A 21,769-nucleotide genomic window follows, 5' to 3' on the forward strand; every position below is an offset into this window, starting at 1 on the left:
CTAATAATATTTAATAATTATGTTATCTTTTGATCCCTAAACCTTTATAAAGAATACAAATGGATTAATTTTTTTCCAAGCATCAAAGTTGGGATGGTTGAGTTGGTCTAAGGAGCCAGATTAAGGTTTTGGTCCGAAAGGGCGTGGGTTCAAATCCCATTCTCAACAATTATCTTTTATACCCTAAGCCTTTATAAAGAATACATATCGATTAATTTTTTTTTAAGCTCTCAAAGTTGAGATGGCCGAGTTGGTCTAAGGCGCCAGATTAAGGTTCTGGTCCGAAAGGGCGTGGGTTCAAATCCCACTCTCAACAATTAGTTTTTATACCCTAAACCTTTATAAAGAATACATATTGATTAATTTTTTTCCAAGCATCAAAGTTTAGATGACCGAGTTGGTCTAAGGCGCCAGATTAAGGTTCTGGTCCGAAGGGCGTGGGTTCAAATCCCACTCTCAACAATTATTTTTTATACCCTAAAACTTTATAAAGAATACATATCGATTAATTTTTTCTAGATTAAGGTTCTGGTCAAAAAGGGTGTGGGTTCAAATCCCACTCCCAATATTTATTTTGAGAATGTTTAATTTTTTGATCCCTAAACTTTTATAAAGAATATGGATGAATTAAGATTTCTAAACAAGATTGCTCACAACTTTGATGAAGAAATTGGTTTGTATCGAGTTGCCCAACAAGGTGGAAAAATGACTTGAAAGTTGACCCTAACTCGATGAATTTGACTATAAAATTAGGAGCCTCCACCAAAAATGATTTCCAATGATTTCCTAGAGCCTATAAATTGATTCCTAACTTCTTCTTGCAATCCCATCTGCCACTTTTATGTAGGAATTGCTTCGAAATAATCCAATTAAGAATTTTAGATTAACCTACTAAATAGACTCCATTATTTATGAGATATGACATCTTAAGGTTACACATGAAATTTGGTAATCACAGTATACATATCATGAACATTAAATGCAAAAATACTTAATTTAAACTTTCATAAAACGTCATCTTCATCTTAAAATATAGTCATGGACACATGTATTTTGAAAACACATTTAAAACGACGCAACAAAAGACTAAATGATATGAACCAAGAGACATCAATCATACAATATACTTCACTGAAGATGTGAAGAAAATATTGTTGAAATTATCAAAAGATATTTAATTCATGCCGCATTGAAGAAGAATGAAGTTTCATGTTATAAATTTTAGGTGGATTACAATTTAGAATTATTGTATTTCATTAATGTATTTTAAGACTTTTTAGTTACTTTATGTTACAATTACAGAATGGTTAATTATGGTCATTAAGTATGAATGTTACCACTCTTGGAATGCCTTTAATAGTTTAATTTTGAGACTATATAAAACCATGTAGGTTGATTATATAATGGTTAATTATAGCCATTAAGTATGAAAGTTACCGGTCTTGGAATGCCTTTAATAGTTTCATTTTGAGTCTATGTAAAGCCATGTGTTGTATTTGTATGTAGACTTTGAAAATATAGTAAAAGAAGCATTTGTACTTTTCTAATGGCTAAGTTTCTTTGCAATTCTATGTAGTTTAGGTTGCATGTAGAATCATTCAAGTTCGACATGATCAATCTTGCTTGTGGAGTGATTCGAATCTCAAGCAAGTGTTCTTGCGTTGAGATATTTGATCAACAAGAATCATTCAAGCTAGACATGATCGATTTTGCTTATGGAGTGATTCGAATCTCAAACAATGTTCTTGCCTTGAGATATTCGATCGACATGGTAATCCGAATCTTATTCACCTTATATTGATTCCTTATCTTATCACTAAATAAAATAAATAAACGTTTACATTTAAAACATCTTATCCTAGTCTAAGTCTAAGAAAATAAATGTGACTACCCTGTGCATGTGTCATGGTCTCGAGTTGCAACGTCGTCGCCAGCCGTACAGGAATGCCTTGCCTTAACTTGAAATAGAAGTAGCACGTGACTTGAGTATTTAAAGAAATACTCAGTAAGTGAGCCCACTATTGGGGTTAAATGCAATGACAGGTCCTATCATATCAGTCTATTTTCCTCCGACACTATCCTAACGGGCAACTTGGATGTGTACCATATACTCTACACACAACCCATATGTGCGAGTATGGACTCACCAGTCAGCTCACACACCGCTGGGCCCCATTCCTTGTCGGACGAGCATGCTCTGGTAGCTCTTTATGTCGAACACCCGTTAGAATTAGTAACCGTCACGGCAACATTATGTAAAACATAATGATAGTTCTCCTGCTTAGTGGTGTACGCGTCCCTACTCTCGTGATGGAATAATGGTATCCCCCAATGCATGAACACATAATGCATGAGATCCCAATATTTTTCAATTTTCAACATTATTAAATATAATCCCGCTACCGTTTTTCATTCATATCATATCATTTCTCATTTTTCAGTTCTCATATCATGCATAATTCTAACGGGGTTATATTTCATGTCATGTATCATCATATCATGTCATTCATAATAAATATGTTTTATACATATAGTTTAGGAGACATAACATAACGTTCTATGCTTTTAACAAAACATTTCATAAAGTGTGATTCATACAACAATTACCTCAACGGTCACATAAAACAATCTAAACATAACATATCACATCATAATATATCATATCATAAACATGTCAATTTATCACATATCTCGTACCATAAACATGTCAATTTATACATACAGTTTAGGAGAAACACTTTTTTGGCCATCGAATCTGCAGAGGGATCGCCGCTCAGCGGCGATACTACCTTGGCTTCGGCGAGAATATATCTAACCCATGAAGAGGGATCATCGCTTAGCAACGATGTTGCCTTAGCAATGGTGAGAATATGTCTAACCCAAGAAGTAGAAGGGGAAAGCTAGAGCAAGGCACAACGACAATGTTGAAGCCGTAAGAGTCGCCATAGTGGGCGAAGGGGCCAATTTTGGCAAGAAGGGCGGCAGCGACTTGGTTGACGAAGAGGCCAGTGCGGCGCCCAGATTCCAAAGGTAAATCTCTGCAGAAGGTCGATGGGCTTATCGAGATTTCGTATATTTCCGAAGAGAACACTAATGAGGGTCTTGAGATTAGGATTTCTGTGAAGGATGAAGGGAAGATTGCAAAGAAAATCAAAGAGACAATGTTGGTGGAGGGAAAATCAATTGTGTTGGAAAAGATGAGGTTGTATGTACAAAGTATGGCGAACGGTGATTTGGAGGTCAATAGAGTGGAACCAATAAGTAATCAATCAACTCTACATGTGGTAGCCATGGAGACTGCCCCTGCGGCGTCAAAGCCAGCAGGGGTGGTGGAGAAGAAGATGGATAGGGGATTCATAAGCCATTGAAAATAAAGGATTGGGTTGCTAAGGACTCTCATAACATGTGAATGTTTGCCTAATCCACCACACATAAATGGTGTGAAAGTTATCTATTTATAATCAAATAAATTACAAGGATATGGAAGAGTAATAAATAGAAATAATAACAAATGGAAAGATACCTATGGATATTTGCCTTATAATAAATTATACATATATGGTAAATTATAATTTAGTACTAAATATTATTGTATCCTTCTCGTATCCTATCTCAAACATATCATTGAATACATCGTGTAAGTACTATCATACAATTCACATTTCCGTCATTCACATCGTATCATAATCATATCATATCATAAACACTTCGTGGTCATATCGTTCCCTAACTTATCATAGTCTTAGCGTTCTTATACATATCACAGTCATATCATTATATGAACGTACCTTAGGCATATCGTTACAAAAACGTATCCTAACGCTATCGTTCTATCAATCTATCATAATCATATCCCTTTCTACCTATAACCTAATCGTATTCTTTTATCAATCGATCCTAGCCATATCATTTTTATCAATCTCTCATATCCATAGCACTTAGATACGTAACATAACCTTAACATTTCATGAACATATCTGACTCCTATCGTTACATTATGTTTAGTGTATCCTTCTCGTATCCTATCTCAAACATATCATTGAGTACATCGTACCGTAAGTATTATCATACAATTCACATATTATAACATATACATATCATATCATATCATAAGCATATTGATCCATAAACATTCAAACATATCAATATATATGACTTGTGCAGATTCACGAAGCATGTGTCAACATCAAATATAACCATGCCGATAGTAAAAGCAATTACTTGGATGACCTCAGCCGAAGTTCTATCTAACTCTAAATTAGCTTGCTTTCATCCCCCGAATTCATTCTCACTTATGCCAAGGCGCTTCACCCTATTAAACATGTTCACTGAATTTCTTCCGTAATTATAATTCCTAAATTTTGTTAACTATTTAACCAATTTAGATTTAATGTTTCTTGGGATATAAATATGTCTAACAATACAATTTATTAGATACTATCATTTTATAATACATTTTAGAATTACTTTATTTACTCGGTGTTATTTCATTATATTCTTTTGTCTGTGTTTTTATATCTTCCTTTTTTCTTTTTTTTTTTATCCCTTTTTGTTTCTCTATCCATTATACCTCTGTGGTTATTATTCTATTTTCTTATTCTATTTTCTTTTTGTGTTTTTATTTTATTATCTTTTTTGTTTTAATTCAGTTGCATGAGCTAATTTTTAATTAATTCTTACTCTCAAATCTTCTCTTTTGATTTTTAATCACATCCATACTCATCATCATAAATAGGAAAACTCGGGTTGTGCCTTTAAAAACTCGTCTTCACGGTGCATCTTAACATTTAATACATGCACATCATCTTAATATATAACATCATAATGTGAAGTCATTTCATCATCATATATCTCACATCATAAAGAATAAAAATGGATTAGTTTTTTTTCAAGTATTAAAGTTGAGATGACTTGGTCTAAAGTGCAAGATTAAGGGTTTGGTTCAAAAGGGGTGGGTCCAAATCCCACTCCCAACATTTATTTTGAGAAATTTCTCGAGAGTTCTTATATGGATTTAACAATTATATTATCTTTTAACCAATGTTTAATATTTTGATCCCTAAACCTTTGTAAAGAATACAGATGGATTATTTTGTAACAATTATATTATCTTTTAACCAATGTGATTAGTTTTTTAATAGTTTAAAAATTTGGCAATTCACATGAAAAGCAATCCAACCAACTAAGGGTTATGAAAGGGTAGATTGGAAATTTAGATAAATGACAAAAACATTTTCCATGTCATGAAAGATAAGAAAATGACATAAACATGTGAGATGTTTAAGTTCATAAAAGCTAAATTTAGATAGTTATCTGAATGATCTAGAAATTAAGTATTACAAAAATTGAAGAAAAATCTTAGGACTAAAGTTATAATAGGAAATAGTTAGTAAGGAGGGAGGACAGTTATAGTGAGAGAAATTTTCAAAATTACTCTATGGAAAGAAAAATCTAAATGAAAGTAAATTTGACTTAGTAGATTTAGGGGTGTACACCCAACCCAAAAATCCGAGAACCCAACCCGACCCAACCCGAAATATAAGGGTTGGGTTGGGTTGTGTTGTGTTGGATTTCGAGTTTGGGTTGGGTCCATTTTTTTTAACCCGATCTGATTTGGGTTGGGTTCGGGTACCAAAAGAAAATGATTTGGTCAACCCGGCCCAATCCGAAAATATTAAAAAAAAAAAAGAAATTAAAGCCCAAAGGTCCAAAGTCAAAGCCCAATCTATAGTTTGTCTGGTTTCTTACCAAAGCCCAAGCCCAAGCCCAAACCCAAACCCGACATTACACAACCCAATAATTACCTCAGTAGTGAAAGAAATTTCTCTTTCCTTCTATGTTATGTATTGAATTTCTCTTTCCCTCTGGGTGAGTTCTTGGCAGTAGCACTCTCTGCCATCCATTCCTTTGCGATTCATTTTATTCATCCATTCCTTTGCAATTCATTTTATTTTGCCATCCTTTTCTCTGCAATCATCTCCTCTCCTCTGCAATTCATTTCAATCCACTACAATTCATTTCAATCTATTCATCTGTAATTCATTTCACTCCATTCCTCCTCTGTAATTCATTTCAATCAATTTCTCTCTCTACGGCAATCCATTCATCCATTTCTCTCTTTACCTCTCTACAATCCATGCATCCATTCCTCTCCCTACCTTTCTCGCGCGCCGTCTTTCTCTCTTTTTAGTCTCCTGAAACGCTATAACGGGTAATCTTTTTCTCTTTTTGTTATATCCCCTTGCAAAAACTGATTGTATATTTTAACCTTGATGAATTCTATGATAATTGTTCATATTGAGTTAAATGTTTGAATCATAATAGTTCTATTTTACTTTTTATAGATTGAAAACAATAGTGCAACGGTACGTGCAAGTAGCTCTAGTAATTATAATGCATCGAAACCACCATTGGCTACCCAATCTTAATTTAAGAAGAAGAAACTCAGTAAATCAACCGTGTGGGATCACTTTACAAGATTAGAGAACAATAATACGAGGTGCAAGTGCAACTATTGTTCTAAGGAGTATGCTTGTGATACTAATCCTTGTGGAACTAGCACGTTATGGAAGCACTTAAAAAATAAGTGTAGGAAGTACACATTGGAGGACAAAGGACAAACCACTCTAAGTTTTCAACGTTCAATAGATAGAAAGGGTGGTAGTAATATTGTTACTTCATTATTTAGTCAAACAAGATGTAGAGCAGCATGTGCCAAGATGATAATTATGGATGAATTATCATTTAAATTTGTAGAGAATGAGGGTTTCAAATTGTTTTGTAGTATTGCATGTCCTAAGTTGACCCTCCGTCAAGAGTAACCATTGCTAGATATATATTTCAGCTCTACCTAGAAGAAAAAAAGAAGTTGAAAGATTTTGTAGTCAATCATTCCAAGAGGGTTTGTCTTACCACTGACACATGGACTTCGTTGCAAAACATTAATTACATGGTAATCAGCGCACATTTTATTGATTCAGAATGGAATTTGCATAAAAGAATTTTCAACTTTTGTCAAGTTGCTAACCACAAGGGAGGGACTATTGGCAAGATTATTGAGAGTTGTTTATTTGAATGGAGAATCGATAAGGTTTTCTCTATCACAGATAATGCAAGTTCCAATGATATAGCTATTTCATATATTATGAGAAGACTTAGAAGTTGGAATTCACTTGTCTTAGATGGAGAAATATTACACGAGGGGTTGTGCTCACATAATTAATTTGATTGTGAATGAAGGGCTTAAAGAAATGCATGACTCCATTTCTAGTGTTCGTAATGTCGTGAGGTATGTTAGATCATCCCCCAAGAGATTGACAAAATTTAAAGATCGTGTTGAACAAGAAAAAATTAAATGTAGAGCACTTGTTTGTTTGGATGTGGTGACTCAATGGAATTCCACTCATTTGATGCTTGATCATGCCTTGGAATTTGAAAAAGCTTTCAAAGTATTAGAGGAAGAAGAATCAGATTATGTTAATTATTTCAAGGAGGGGGATCATGGAAACAAAAGAATAGGGCCACCAACCATTGATGATTGGAAAAATGTTGCAGTGTTTGTAAAGTTTTTGAAGGTTTTCTATGATGTCACTACGAAGATAAGTGGTTCTTTATATGTGACTTCTAATTCTTATTTTCATGAACTTTGGGGTATTCGAGAACTTTTAATTCAGTGGAGTACAAATGTGAACTCTGTTTTAAGTAGAGTTCAAATATGAAAGTTAAGTATGACAAATATTGGGGCTCAGTGGAAAGAATTAATAAGTTGATATTCATAGTGGTGGTACTCGATCCTCGTTACAAATTGGATTACATATCATTTTGCTTTTCGAATATTTATGAAGATGCTATGGCTAAAGTGATGGTGGATGGCATAAAGAATTATTTAATTCGTTTGTATGATTACTACAAGTTTTATGATAATGCTCAAGATCATCATCAATCTGAATCAAGACTCACTTCTAAGTCCATGAGTATGGATATGGACACAATTGATGAAGAGAATTTCAATGGTTCAATATTAGTATTATCAAGATACAAACGAAGAAGAGAAGAGCAACATTCACTCGAGTTAAAGAATGATGTGGATCGATATTTATCTGACCCTAGTGAAGAACTTGATGATAATTTTGATGTTTTGGCAGGGTGGAAAGCAAATGAGTTTAAGTATAGAGTTTTATTAAAAATTGCGCGACGATGTTTTTGCCGTTCCAGTGTCGACTGTATCTTCTTAATCAGCATTTAGTACAGGTAGAGGATTCTTGATTCTTTGAGGAGTTCTTTGACACCTAAAACAGGGGAAACTCTTATATGTACACAAAATTGGATCGGTAGAAAATCAGTATTGTTAGATATTCCTCAACAACTAGAAGATTTGGAGATTTGTTCTAAGATTGAGAATGGTAACTCCAAATCTATTTATTGTCTATTTGTTAAGATTATTGTGTATTGTTATATCACAATTTAAATTTTATTTTTGAGATGATTTAAGACTATTTTATTTTTCAGATGATTTAGGACCTTCAAGTTCCACCAACATCATGCAAGAATAATTATTTTTCAATATAAGTAAAATATTTGAAGTTACACTATGGTTTATCCAAACAATCTTAAAACGGTACTAACTTTTAAGATGCTATTTTTCTTTTGTAGGAATTAAGAATGCAAGAGAGGGTTGGATAATTAAATATTTTTAAATATTTTGTGGAATGGTGTAATTTTGAAATTAATTGATTGACTATTCTTTACATATTTATAGGTGAATTTTTAGGCATTTTGTTGAATGATTATATAGTGTGAATGTAGATAATTTAATTAGATGTGGTAACTTTAGAATTGATTCATTGCATATTCTTTATATATTTATAGGTGATAATATGGATGCAATAGAGTTTGATATTTTTGATCTACAACTTAGAGGTAGTAATTGTTTTATCATTTTACGTCATACAAATTAATTTTTTTTTAAATTTTTTTGGACCAACTCAAACCCAACCCGAACCCAACCCAAAAATAGAGGGTTGGGTTGGAAATTTTTTTGGGTTGGGTTGGGTTACTAATCCAACCAACCCAAACTTTTGGGTTGGGTCAAAAAAATCCTCCAACCCAACCCAACCCGGACCATGTACACCCCTAACTAGATTTTTGGTGGAGACTAAGTGACACCACCTGGATAGTTGATATAAATATCAAGATTTATTCTTCATTACATTTATATATAATTCTTGAAAAATACTTGATGAGGTAGAATAGATGCTACTAGTTAACACTAGGAAATCAATCTGAGTGGATGTAGTGGGAGACATTAAGATGCTAAGTAAAAATTGTTACTAAATGCTAACACTTTGAACGATTAAAGTTTATATTTTCAAAATTGTTTGAAAATATGTTCAGCTAGTACAATTAGTATATGTTAAAACATTAACACTTACTATACTACGAAATATTGAGATATTCATGATTAAAGAATCAAGGATAAAAAGACAAATTGTTTTCTCCTCAAGGATGATACTTGTCTTTAGCAGTTAATTGATTAACATCAATTTGAATACAATGAAAAAAGTAGTAAAAGGTAATTCTCTAAACGTTGGAGTTATTAGATTACATGTCTATGGATCTCGCTTTTTATGCAAGATAATCATTGAGCTTTTATTGAATAACGCTACAAGACCAAAGAATTTTGGGCTCATACATTCTGACCCAAGTGGTTTGCTCAATGCAAAATCCAAAGAATATTGTTAACATTTTATCAATTTGATTGATGATTATTCAATATAAGTATCCTTACCAAATGTAACTTACTTTATTTTATTTTATTTTTTTATTTTTGAAAAGTTCAAGAAAAATGAGACTCCTTTAATAGGGTGAGATAGTGTTAATTAAATAATTCCAAGTGAAACTGCTAATAGTTTACAAAAGTTGTTAACAATTTAATTTTACTTGAGAGTCAAGTGGATCCTAGTCATTCATTCATTGGATAAGCTTCATCTTAGTGGGAGAATTATGAGATGATTCAATCCTACTAAAATTCAAATTGTCATATTGTTAGAAGTAGACTTTCTCTCATATTGAGAGTCTATTATTATTCTATGATTCATTTTTATATGAATTATGCTAAAGGAATATTTAGAATTCTTTTGTGAAAAGAAATCTAAGAATATGCCGCTACATATATTATTATATGGATTTATTATTAAAGATCAAAAGGCAAAGGTTTGCTAAAGGAGTAAAAGTTCATTTTTGAAATGAATTTAACGTATAGATTTATGAATAGAAGGTGTAACGACCCTAAATTTTACCTATTTAATCTAAGGTTATTACTATACCTTGAAATACGAAATATACATTAAATGGGCCATGTTCATAAATGCGACTTACACTCACCTTTTATTACCTCGCGAAAGAAAAGATAATTACAAGGGAAAGAAGGGAAAAGAACATTATTGAAATAAACGGAAATAAACAAAACGAAAATGAATGTCTTATACTACCCTATGGTTTATTATGCAAATACAATTCAACCTAAACTAACCTATACTAATGATGCAAACCGAATTCAACCTAGACTATGAAATGGAAAAAAAACAACTACCCTATGCATGTGCCACGATCCCGGGGTGTACGATGTCGCCGTCGATGTCATATGGGTGTGCGTTCGCGGGTTATCCGGTCGCTCGCTGGTGTTGGGCCGTTTGCGGGTGACAGGTCGTTTGCGGGTGACAGGCTGGCCCGGCTGAAGGAAAAATGCAGGTGGGCTGGGCTGGGCATGTCGGCGTTGGACTGGGCTTGCGGGTCTCGGGTCGAGGCCATCGGGTTGGGCCATAACTGGGCTTACGCGTTTTGGGCTGAAGCGACTGGGCCGCGGGAACCGTCGTTTACTGGACTGATCTAAGGTGATTAGGTTCGGTTCAGGTTGCAGGATCCGGCCCTTTGGTCGGACTTCGTCTTCTTCACCCGGTTGCCTGCGCGTTTCGACGTCCTTTTTCCCTCCTTTCTCCTCCGTTCCAGAGTCTCTTCTTCCCCTACCCCGTTTTTGGTATAGATCTGGTTTGTAAAGGCCTCACACTCCCGGATCTGGTGAAGTTCGAAATCCGACGTTCCGTCTCCCTTGCCGACGGTGTTCGACGTATAGGATTCGTCTAAATCTACCCCTGATGTGTGTAAAAGGTCTGGGATTACTTTTTTTTTCGTAAAATGGAGGTTTGACGACAGTTTCGTATGGTTTGACCTCGCCGGAGTTTCGTCGAATTTTTCTGTTCTTCTTCATTTTTCTCTATTTTTTGTTCTTTGCAGGTCGTTTTGGGGTTGCTGAAGGTCGGGGTCAAGTTCTGTGGCATCCCAACCTTCGGCCGCCCTTTGTGGGTCGTGTGCGAGTGAAAACTCCGGCGTTCGCTGGAGTTTTTGGTTCTGCCAATGACCTTTTTTTTTTTTTTTTTAATCCGATCCGTTATAGAAGGTTTGATAACCGATGACTTAAAATAAATTGTAATGAGCTTGTGAAAACAAGAAAATTATTAATTAGTGGATTTTATCAAATTTTATGTTAAGGACACGTTATTCATTATGATGATGTAATCTTTCAATCTAACATAAATAGACTACTTAACCAATACCAAATAAATTATTTGGGATAATTATGTATCTCCTAAAAATAAAGATTTAAGGATAAACGTTAATATTGTCTAATGTATATTATTGACAAAATTGTTGTCAAATATTTGATGGAAGACTTCAAAGAATGATAGTGATCATTGAAATATGAAGTCAAAGGAATAGTATTATAAGTAACCTCAAATGTTGAGAGTATGATTAATTATCTCTCCTGAGTGGGAGACAACTAATGTCTATATGAGAATTAACGTTAAATATACGGTTAGTTAGATTATATTAGTTAAACTGATGGTATGACCATTAAGTGAAAAATTAAAGTTTTCTATAATGAGAATTTTTTTATTTTGTGTATGAAGTTAAAGATTTGATCTTGTAAGTCTTACATTAGTTACATAAATTTAGAGAAATTTATGTTAAGATCATTTTTACCTTAGATCGTGAAGTATGGTATAAAGTGGAATATATATATATATATATTTTTTTCTTTTAAAACAACAAAATGACTTGTATGACTATAATAATTTCTTAAACATTTGAAAGGTGTTTCAGATGTGATTTAGTCGGTCACTTTTCATTGTGATGATAGTGACACAAAGACTAATATTAAGGAAACTATAAAAGATCTATCTATAAAGAATGATAGTGAGAGAAAACATCGCCGTAATGACAAAGATGACTTTTAATGATAATTATTTTGATTTGTATAAAATAGCTCTCTAGGCTAAAGTGTTCGAGGGTCACCTAGAATGTCTAGGATTACGAGACATGCTCATATTCTCTAGGGCAAGTGGGAGAACATGTTGGGTATAGAGTATGCCTAGGACACATGTCTCACCAGCTTTAGTGCAAGTGAGAGATTGCTGGGATTTATGCCGTGTCACGTAATTAATTATTTAGTTTTCAATAATAATTTTTATTATTTTATTTGTAATTTAACTCTAATCCATTGTATGAAAATACAAGGTTATTAATGTAATCTTGAACCGTATGTGGTTGACATACAAGAGGATCGTGTTCAAGTAATAACCTTAAGAGTCTATAGTATATGGATAAGGTTGGGTGCCTTATCCTAGTAACACTATTGATACGGCCCACTTTGTAATCGTTACAAATAGTTTGATCGAAATCGTTTATGTGGAGACATATGGGTGGGGTATCCTATACAATGAGTTTGTATAAGACTGGACCAAGAAATATTTAATCTCTCTTTATAAATCCATCAATTGAGAAGATTAATATTTCACATGATAATCATATGCGACTTGATCTTAATTTTGAGTGAGTTATGAACTCCTGCCTACGAGGGTTTGTCCTTTAATTTCAATGGGTGAGAATGACTGTTTTAGCCGATTCAATATGCCTACCATTTTGGGGACTTGACCAAATAGGGAGTTGGAAACATAATATCATAAGATGGAATTCACTCCTTTCCATATAAAGAAAGTAGGTTAGTTGTTCTCTTAAGTACTGATTTCGATACTTGAACAATAGGGCCCCGCCCTCTCATTGGCACGAAAGGGACTTGGTTTATGATTGAATCATAGACAAATTGTTCATTAGAGAATCAGTGGTACTTAAGGTGAAAGATGTAATTACAGGAGTAAAACGGACTTTTGACCCAGCTGTAATTATGAACAACTCGTGAAGGATCTACTTGCTTGTAATAATTATATCAATGGACATAACTTGTCCTACAGTGCATAAGAGTGCAACTCTAAGTCTATAATAGAGTGACTTATAGTTAATGAATGGTAATTGATTAATTAAAGAGTTTAATTAATAAATTTTGTATCATTGAACTTATAATCTATAGGTCCATAAGGTCCCGTTGCTAGCTCATAGTAACGCTAAAAGATTCAATTTATTTGAAAGAAAATTTGAAGTGTTCAAATTAATATTTAGTATATGAGATATATTAAATATAAAGGAGAAAATAAATTTAATTGAAATGCCACATTAATATTTAATATATTAAATATATTAAATAAATAAAGAAAATATATTTATAATTATATAATTAAATAAATAGAGAAAATATATTTAATTTGAAGGGTCAAATTAATATTTAATATATTAGATATATTAAATAAAAAATATATTTATTATATTCGATACAACTAAATATTAAATCAATTAATGTATTTTGATACCTTAAATAAAAATATATTTAAAATTTGAATAAGAATAAAATTAATTAAATATATATTAAGATATCTTATAATATCTAAATATGATTTGTACAAGGTATTATATCATAGTATATTAAATATGCAAATATATTATTTGACAAATATTCTCCAAGAGTCTCTATAAATAGGACCCTAGGGTTGAGCCAAATACATACGATCTCTCCCACTTTATCTGGAGAATAAAATTAAGAATTCTAGAAACTCTCTTCTCCAATCCCTTTCGGATTTTCTTTGAAGAGACTCCCACAAGTCTTGACCTTGTGTTCGAGTCATAGTAAGGAAGATATTGTGGAATGGTCAAGAACTTCCGCATAGTTGGAATACTCCGAGGAGTCTTGCAAGCTAGGGTTTCTACAAAGGTAGAGTTCTTACTCTTGTATTTATTGCTTTGTTTTAATTCTTAATAAAAATAAAAACGGTTCATAATGCTTCCGCTACGTGGATGAAGAGTTCATTCCCTTCAAACATGCTAACATAGTATACATGATGTGACATATGGAGGTTCATACATCATATAACTTTCATATTATAGCATAACTCATATCATATCATAAATCGTCACATAACATATCACACATCAAATATCGTAACATCACAAAATATGACACGTACAAAGGTCATAATGTACGTGTTATTCATACAACATACAAGTCATTAAACCAAATTCATGGGCGTCCAATAATAGAACAGCTTACTTGGTTGGTTTAAGACAAGATCATTATGCATCCTTGATGCTAGCTTAAAAAGTTGATCATTGAACTCAAATTTCACCTAAGGAGTCCTACCATTATAATTTAGAATTCTATTATGGTAATTGGCTCACCTCATTGGCATAAAATAATCTAAAAACTTATCTATAAGTAATTTAAACGGGTAAGTCAGTAGCCATACTAACTTTAAACGTCTTTAAAAGTGTCAAAAAAACGTATTTTGAAGAGTAAAAAATGGTAGTCAATGATCTAAACTTACCAGACCTAAATCAAATGTATCAAGTTATAGGCCATCAGAGTATGAATTCTCTAGTTCTGAGTTGTCAAAATAGGATGAAACTGAGCAATTTTAATGACTAAGTAACCTAAGGGGCCTTCTTTTATATTAGAGTTCACCTTTCAACTTTGAAAATCTAATCGATACAGAACAAATTTTTTTCCTTAATTCTCCGTCATCACATTTAACTCCTCAAAGGTCACCACAACTCATCCTCGATTATAATCCTAATGGTAAAGTTCAGGTAGAAGGTATGTGTACGTGCATGTACACAATAGAAAGAGAGATAAAATACACAAAAACACATCTAAAAACAACACAAGACCAACTTTATAGTTTTCCAAGCCAGCGCAATGGGTATGCGACATGAAGCGGCCGACTTTGTTTTCCAGGGGACACCAAAAATTCTCTTAAACTAAGCTACAAATAAAAGATTTGGTGTTCATGTGTCGTTAAAGCATTAACGCCCTCTTATTCTCCTTCTTTCATTCTCCAATCTCTAAAATTTCCTCACCAAAATTAAGATATATAAGTAATAGCAAGAAGAAGAAGAAGAAAAAGAAAAAGAAAAAGAAAAGAGGAGAATAATGAAACATTCAAAGATCTATAAAATACATGTGAGTGATGACAAAACTGGGCACTGAGTCGTTGCAATCATTTCATAATATATTTACATTACGAAATAGAGTATTAAACCATTTCCTATCATAATCTATTTACATTACGGAATAGAGTATTAAACCATTTCCTATTTATACTCACGTCGCTTTTCTTCAATGGTATGACATTGTCCACTTTGAGTATAAACTCTTATGACTTTGCTTTTAGTTTCCCCAAATGGTCTCATACCAATGGAGATGTATTCATTACTTATAAACCTATGATCATTCCCTTAATTAGCCAATGTGGGATCTTCTCCGAACACTTCTGTCCTCAAACAAAGTACACCATAGAGCCTCCCCTAACTATGAATTCCTCGAATAACCTTCTCTTAATCGTGACTCGACTCCTTCTCTGGAATCCTCGAACAAAGTACACCCTTTGTTCGACACTTGAGTCACTTTTGACTACACGTTTGAGGCTCACAACTTCTTTGTTCAATATTTGAGGATTCTATTAACATAAATAAGTCAAGGGCATGAGTCTCATATGATGTTAGGAATCATGAACATCACAATGATATGATATTGTTCGGCTTTGCTTTTGATTTTCCCAAAAGGCCCCATACCAATGGAATGTATTCCTTGTTTATAAATTCATGGTATCTTTTAAGGTAACGAGAGCGTACCATTTTTGAAATTGAGAAGTGGTGATGGCTCCAACGAAGGAACTTTGAAAATCTTCTTCATCCAGGTTCGGTTGCGCCGTTTCCTTTTGTACGGGCAGCCTTTCCTGAAGATTGAGAATTTCTTGACGAAGCGTATAAGATTCTGACCTGGTTTTAGATCTTAGCGCCTGTACCTCTTGTTTGAGATTATTAATCTCTCTTTGTAAATCTTGAGTAGTGAGTTCCCTCGGCTTTTCAAATCTTTGGAGAACAGATTGGAGTCTGTAGGGATTTCTTTCTTCCCTTTCAGGTGGCTTAGAGATTGTCATGGCATCCCTAAGTCGTTGAGTAATCTTCTGTTGAATTTCTGGGTCTTGAATTTTTTCTACTACTTCGAGTAGAATTTCTTGATCCTTGGTAAGGACATTTATGCATCCTTCGCACGTCCTTTTTCCTTCTTGTTCTGATTCGTATTCTGTGCTAGAATATGAATCAGATTCTTCTTGGAGTTCGAGGATTTCTCCCTCGCTCGATTGCTCTTAGTCAGTTAGGGTCAGTCGTAATAGCTGATTTTTCAGCTCTTAATCTATATCCAACTCATTGATCTTTCCTCTGATTGGACACTTGTTAGCATAGTGTCCTTCTTCACGACATTTGAAGCAAGTTTGCTTTTTCTTTCCTCTATGGGTTTTTGTAGGAATATACTTCCTTCTTGAATATGTTGGCTTCTGAGACTGCACGGGTTTACTCCGATATGTTTCTCTAGGCCTGTATGAATGATAAGGTTTTGGATGCGTCTTAACCTTCTTTCGTCTGGAGGTTGAGGGAGCTTCTATTCCCTTGCCTCCATATTGATCGCAAAATCTACCAAGCTCTTTTCTGTTTGATATCGAAGAATTGAGCTTGTTTTGAATCTTTGACTCATTACAAAGTCTGAGTCCTTCTATGATGAAGGATGCTATGGATCCGTATGACAAAGTTTGCCATGGAATTGTTCCATTGTACTTTGTCTTAAGACCATCTTTGATCCTCCTTGAGAAGTGTTTTGGTAGTCCATTGACGAAATTCTCTTTCCAGAATTCCAACGAACTATCTGTTCTAATAAGAACTTTGCTGAAGTACATGTCTTTGTACCACCTGAAATCACCTAAGGTAGGGCATTTCAGATTCATGAGTATCTCGGCGGATCTCTCCTGGTATTTCAGAGGGTCGCCGACGAAGAATTCTATGAGGGTATATATGAGGGTGTTGACAGCATCCTCTACCCTTTCATGTTGTACTTCGGTCCTAGTTGATGGACCTTCTTCTTTGATAATTTAAGTAGTTGGCCTAATGACATAGTGGTTTAAGATCTGTTGGCGGGTTGTTTCGTCGAGATATTTGTCCCACCAATCCTTGAGTTGGCCGGTAAATCCGGTTACCAAAACTTGAGCTATCTGATGGTCAGATTTATGGCCTTGTAATTTATACGCGCCTGCGGCCATCATCATCTCATTGACAACATTCATTATCAGATAGTCAGACAATCCATCGATATTCCATTCATAGATTGCTAAACCATCGTAATGAGCTTGAGTTTGTAGTGTCTTTTCTTCAAATTGGATATCCGGAAAAGACGGTTGAGGGTACAAGTTTTTCTGATTACGGGCATTATTTTGACTTCTTCTAGAGATGCTTTCAATTCGATTGTAGAAAGGTTCTTCTCTCTCATTTGCAATCTCGTCTTCGAATTCTTGGTTCTCGTCGTCATTGTTAACGACATTGACAAATGAATCTTGAGGCGTCATGGCGGGATTTAATATCCTGTCCAACTTTTCCTCTATCTGGACCATTGCAGCCTCTTCTTTTGAAATCCTTTTTGTAAATATTTCGAGATTTGCCGGTCTGAGTATTGGTATTGACTCATCAACCTTTGGTACAGAGCTGCTTGCCTGTTCCTGCTGAGTACCTGATTTCTTTGAGATTTTTTCCTCGATACTTTCAAGTTGAGTAGCGATCGTGGATAAAATCTTATTTGAATAATTGTTATGATGCTGGATATTCTTGATACCCTTTAGGGTCGGATTACCCTTTTCTAGTCCTTCCGGAATATGTTTGAAAGGGCTAGCTTTGACCTTTTCTCCGTAGTAGTTGTCGAATTCGACTTCTTCTAACGGAGGATGTTTCGAATATACCTCGCCTCTTTTGGTAGTCTTCCAACTCCTCTGGGTCAAGGTGCATACCTGCAGAATATTTTCTTCAAACCATTCGAAGAATGGTATATTTTCTTTGATGGCTTCCATATGAGAATACCACTGAGCTCTTAATTCATTTCGCTCAGCCTCTTTGTAGGTTTGGAAGAAGGCATTTCTTTTTGAAGAGTTGGTAGTTGACATAAAATCTGCTTTTAAAAATTCTTTGTCTATCTGGAAATCAACTGTAATGACATTTAGCTGGCTTTCGTAGACGGATTGAGTATCCATATCCGTATGGGTTGGAGACCTTGAGCCATCTTCATAGTGGATTGACGCCCTTTTTTGATCATAACTGACCTCTTTTACCTTTAAGGGGTCATACATTGACCTTGATATTCCTGAAGTACTTAGTCTAGAACTCAGGAATTCTTTTACTTTCGACTCTAACGAAAGTTCTTCGCTGAATTTTATTTCAACGCTTCCATCGTCATGTTCGATGATTTGAACTGGGTTTTGAGATTCTTTCCTCTTTGGAAGATTTGCATCTTCTATTTTCCAGAGAGTGCTTCTGGTTATTTGATCCCAAGAAAGTGTTTTTGGGACAGTCACTGATGATTTTCCAATATTTGCTTCTATGAGCATAGTCGATCATTTTGGTGAGGATCTTAATGCTCTTGGAGAAATGTTTGTATTCATGAGCCTATAATAAACCCGGAATATGACAACTGAAGAATGGGTTTCAGCCTTGATGTTTAAATTTTTTGACTGTAAATCTAGCATGAGAGCTGATAATATGTGTGGGTCGTGGAGAGACAGAGTAAAGTTTGGATAACAATTGAAATAGACTGGTCCATTCTCTAAATTGGATTGAACCATTCCCAACAAGGAATTTGAGAAATCTTCATGTTTCTTATCTCGTAAGGAGATAAGGACTGGGATATCTAATCCAAGTCTGAACAATGGTTTTACCACGACTTGGACAAGACCGACATGGAGATAGTTAAACTCTTCACGATGTTGGAGTATAAGAGATCTTGAAAAAAGATTCAGAGATTCCCTATTGCTATGAATTGGGATGTTCTTCTCTGAAATTTGATGCATGATCTTTGAGTAAAATTGAAGGTTGAAATTTGGTAGATAGTTTTAGGATCTACCTTTGGAATAGTCCAATTTTTGAGTTGATCTTCGATTCTGGCAATCTGATATTCTTGATTGACAGTATTTGAGATGGTGAGATTTTCTCCCCTTCGATGTTCATTTGAACTTTCTTCTTCATCGGTAGAGCATTTGAGATAGCTTGATTTTCTGAGCATTCTAAGAAATTCGTTCATAAGATAGATAAGATAAGAGTATGATGATTTTTCTCTAAATTGTTCAATTGATATTCAAGAGAGAGCTATTGGCCGATCGATGCCCTCTTTACATTAATGAAGTCCTTTTATAGACTTCGAATTTGATCGTAAATTTGAAAAACGTCAACTAAGAGATAAGATCGAATCTAACAGGACAGGACCCCTGCAAGATCTGTTTTCCTAAAAGACATAAAGTAAACTATTAATTTAAAAGACTAATAATTTATCGACATTGATAATTGGCATGTGAGCCTTCACTGTGTGGCTGACAAGTTGTCAATCTTTGTTTTGTCTCTGATAAAGTTGTCAGGTTGTAGATAAGATTTTCTTCAGAATTTTTCATGACTAAGCACCCAAGCTTGCCAACGGACTTATTGCGCTTCCTGCGTCTTACCACCTGGAACACAAGGGCTATTCGCTCAGCTATCACATACTCCAAATTCTTCTCAATTTTCATATCTTCCTCCTGGTTTCTGTGACATCGCTCTTAAAGATCGAGTAACTCCTCTTCCCTCACGAAAATTAAGAGGCTCTGATACCAGATCTCAGCTCAATGACTTGAGCCCTTACGATTTACATGAGTTCTATCATCCTAGCTTCTAGGTTCTTAGTTTGTCTATGTAGTGTGATTCTCAACTATTGTTTCTAAGATGTTTAGGACTAGCTCATCGGCTAATCTATACTCTAGGTGCACGCAGGTCTAAATCTTTGATTGCTGCTGCCATAAGAGTGCGATTATGATATTTGGCAATCCCAATTATGAAAGTGTTATAAACTAACTTTACTACTCTTCCAAAATCTCTCTCTTATAGATACTTTTAAAGGCAATCAAGTTCATATGTCGTCTCTATCTCCTAAGAAGAGTCTGGTAATGGCGTATATCTCAGTTTTTTATGCGACCATTTCTACAATGACTTGTTTTCTTCTCTTACATCATAATTTTCACAAAATTATATTGACTGGTAGAGTTGGAATACAATATCACTGTCTATCAATTAATCTTAGTAACAAGGTTATTATGATATGATAATAGAGTTTTTATAGATTTACCTACATGAATTTCAACTTTAATCTCACTTTTTCAAGAAAAATATTTAAACTTTCGTTGCATTTGATAAAGATACTTATACATTAAATAATTATCAATCAGATCGATGAAATATTCATAATGTTCTTTGACTTCTACATTCACCAGAACATTTGGGTCGAAAAAAATAATTTGTCATTTTATTCGTGGTTGTATAATCATGAATATCTCATTCTTTTGTAATACCTAAAACCTATGTTCCTAGAAAAGAAGCTTCATGAATTTGAGAAAAACTTATGTTCGGGACTCAAATAAGAATTTCAATTTTGGTTTCACCCCTTCGACTCAACATTCTCATGCATCCCCCGTGACCTAATATGAGTCTAACATCCTACCAAAAGAATATGGACATGGCATTCCACCCATTGAAGTGAGAAAAACATGTGATCTTGGTGTATCGCATAGGTCGGAGGTGGGTCCCATCAGGTTGTGTACTTTCTTTTTCATACATTATACTTTCTAGTTCTATACCTAAAAACACTCCCTTAAAAAGACTAGCTAGGTCACATGACCGGTAAATATCATGAATTAAAGAAAAACCTATGTTCCAGACTCAAATCACAATTCAAATTCTGGTTTTAGCCAATAGACTGAACATTCTTCTACCTCCCTCATGACCTAGTTGTTTGGGCGTTGTATTTGTGATATGAATCCAACAACTGATCACGTGCATGTACCCGAATGATAGATTACAAGAAGCAAGATTAAGAAGATTCCAGAGGACTATACATTGCATCTTCAAAAGCTAGCTAGTGTACCGGTTGAAACAAAGACTTTTGAGCCAAAAAATCTTTATAGCATTAGCATATCAAATCAAGAAGATAATGGAGTGGCTGATATTGGAAAGTAATTAGAAGACTTCCTTTGGTAGTTGAATTACCAATTAAGGAAATTATTAATGCCTTATTTGCTTCATTTTATATTTAATAACATTTATTAATAGTTTGTATGAATTGCCTTATATTCTTCAATTTGTATTTAATAGCATTTATTAGCATTTATTAGTGGTTGGTGGCTGAACTTTATTTTGTTAGGGTTATCTTCTGGGCCTATTTAAAGGCATGTAATACTCATGTTTGAGAGATTTTGGTTGAATACAGAAA

The 21,769-nt window shown here is 34.2% G+C and overlaps 2 non-coding genes and 1 pseudogene across 2 annotated transcripts; all 3 read left to right on the forward strand.

Annotated features, from left to right (window-relative positions):
• Nucleotides 1-235: 235 nt before the first annotated feature.
• On the forward strand, nucleotides 236-316 carry TRNAL-AAG (transfer RNA leucine (anticodon AAG)). Its single transcript has one exon. It is a non-coding gene; the product is annotated as a tRNA-Leu (tRNA).
• A 66-nt stretch (nucleotides 317-382) lies between these two features.
• On the forward strand, nucleotides 383-462 carry TRNAL-AAG (transfer RNA leucine (anticodon AAG)). The gene has a single exon. It is a non-coding gene; the product is annotated as a tRNA-Leu (tRNA).
• A 6,400-nt stretch (nucleotides 463-6,862) lies between these two features.
• Nucleotides 6,863-8,245, forward strand: LOC147786485 (zinc finger BED domain-containing protein RICESLEEPER 2-like; annotated as a pseudogene).
• Nucleotides 8,246-21,769: the final 13,524 nt, after the last annotated feature.

This window comes from Cucurbita pepo, chromosome 20, assembly GCF_057944985.1.
Source record: "Cucurbita pepo subsp. pepo isolate OVF chromosome 20, ASM5794498v1, whole genome shotgun sequence".
NCBI lineage: Eukaryota > Viridiplantae > Streptophyta > Magnoliopsida > Cucurbitales > Cucurbitaceae > Cucurbita > Cucurbita pepo.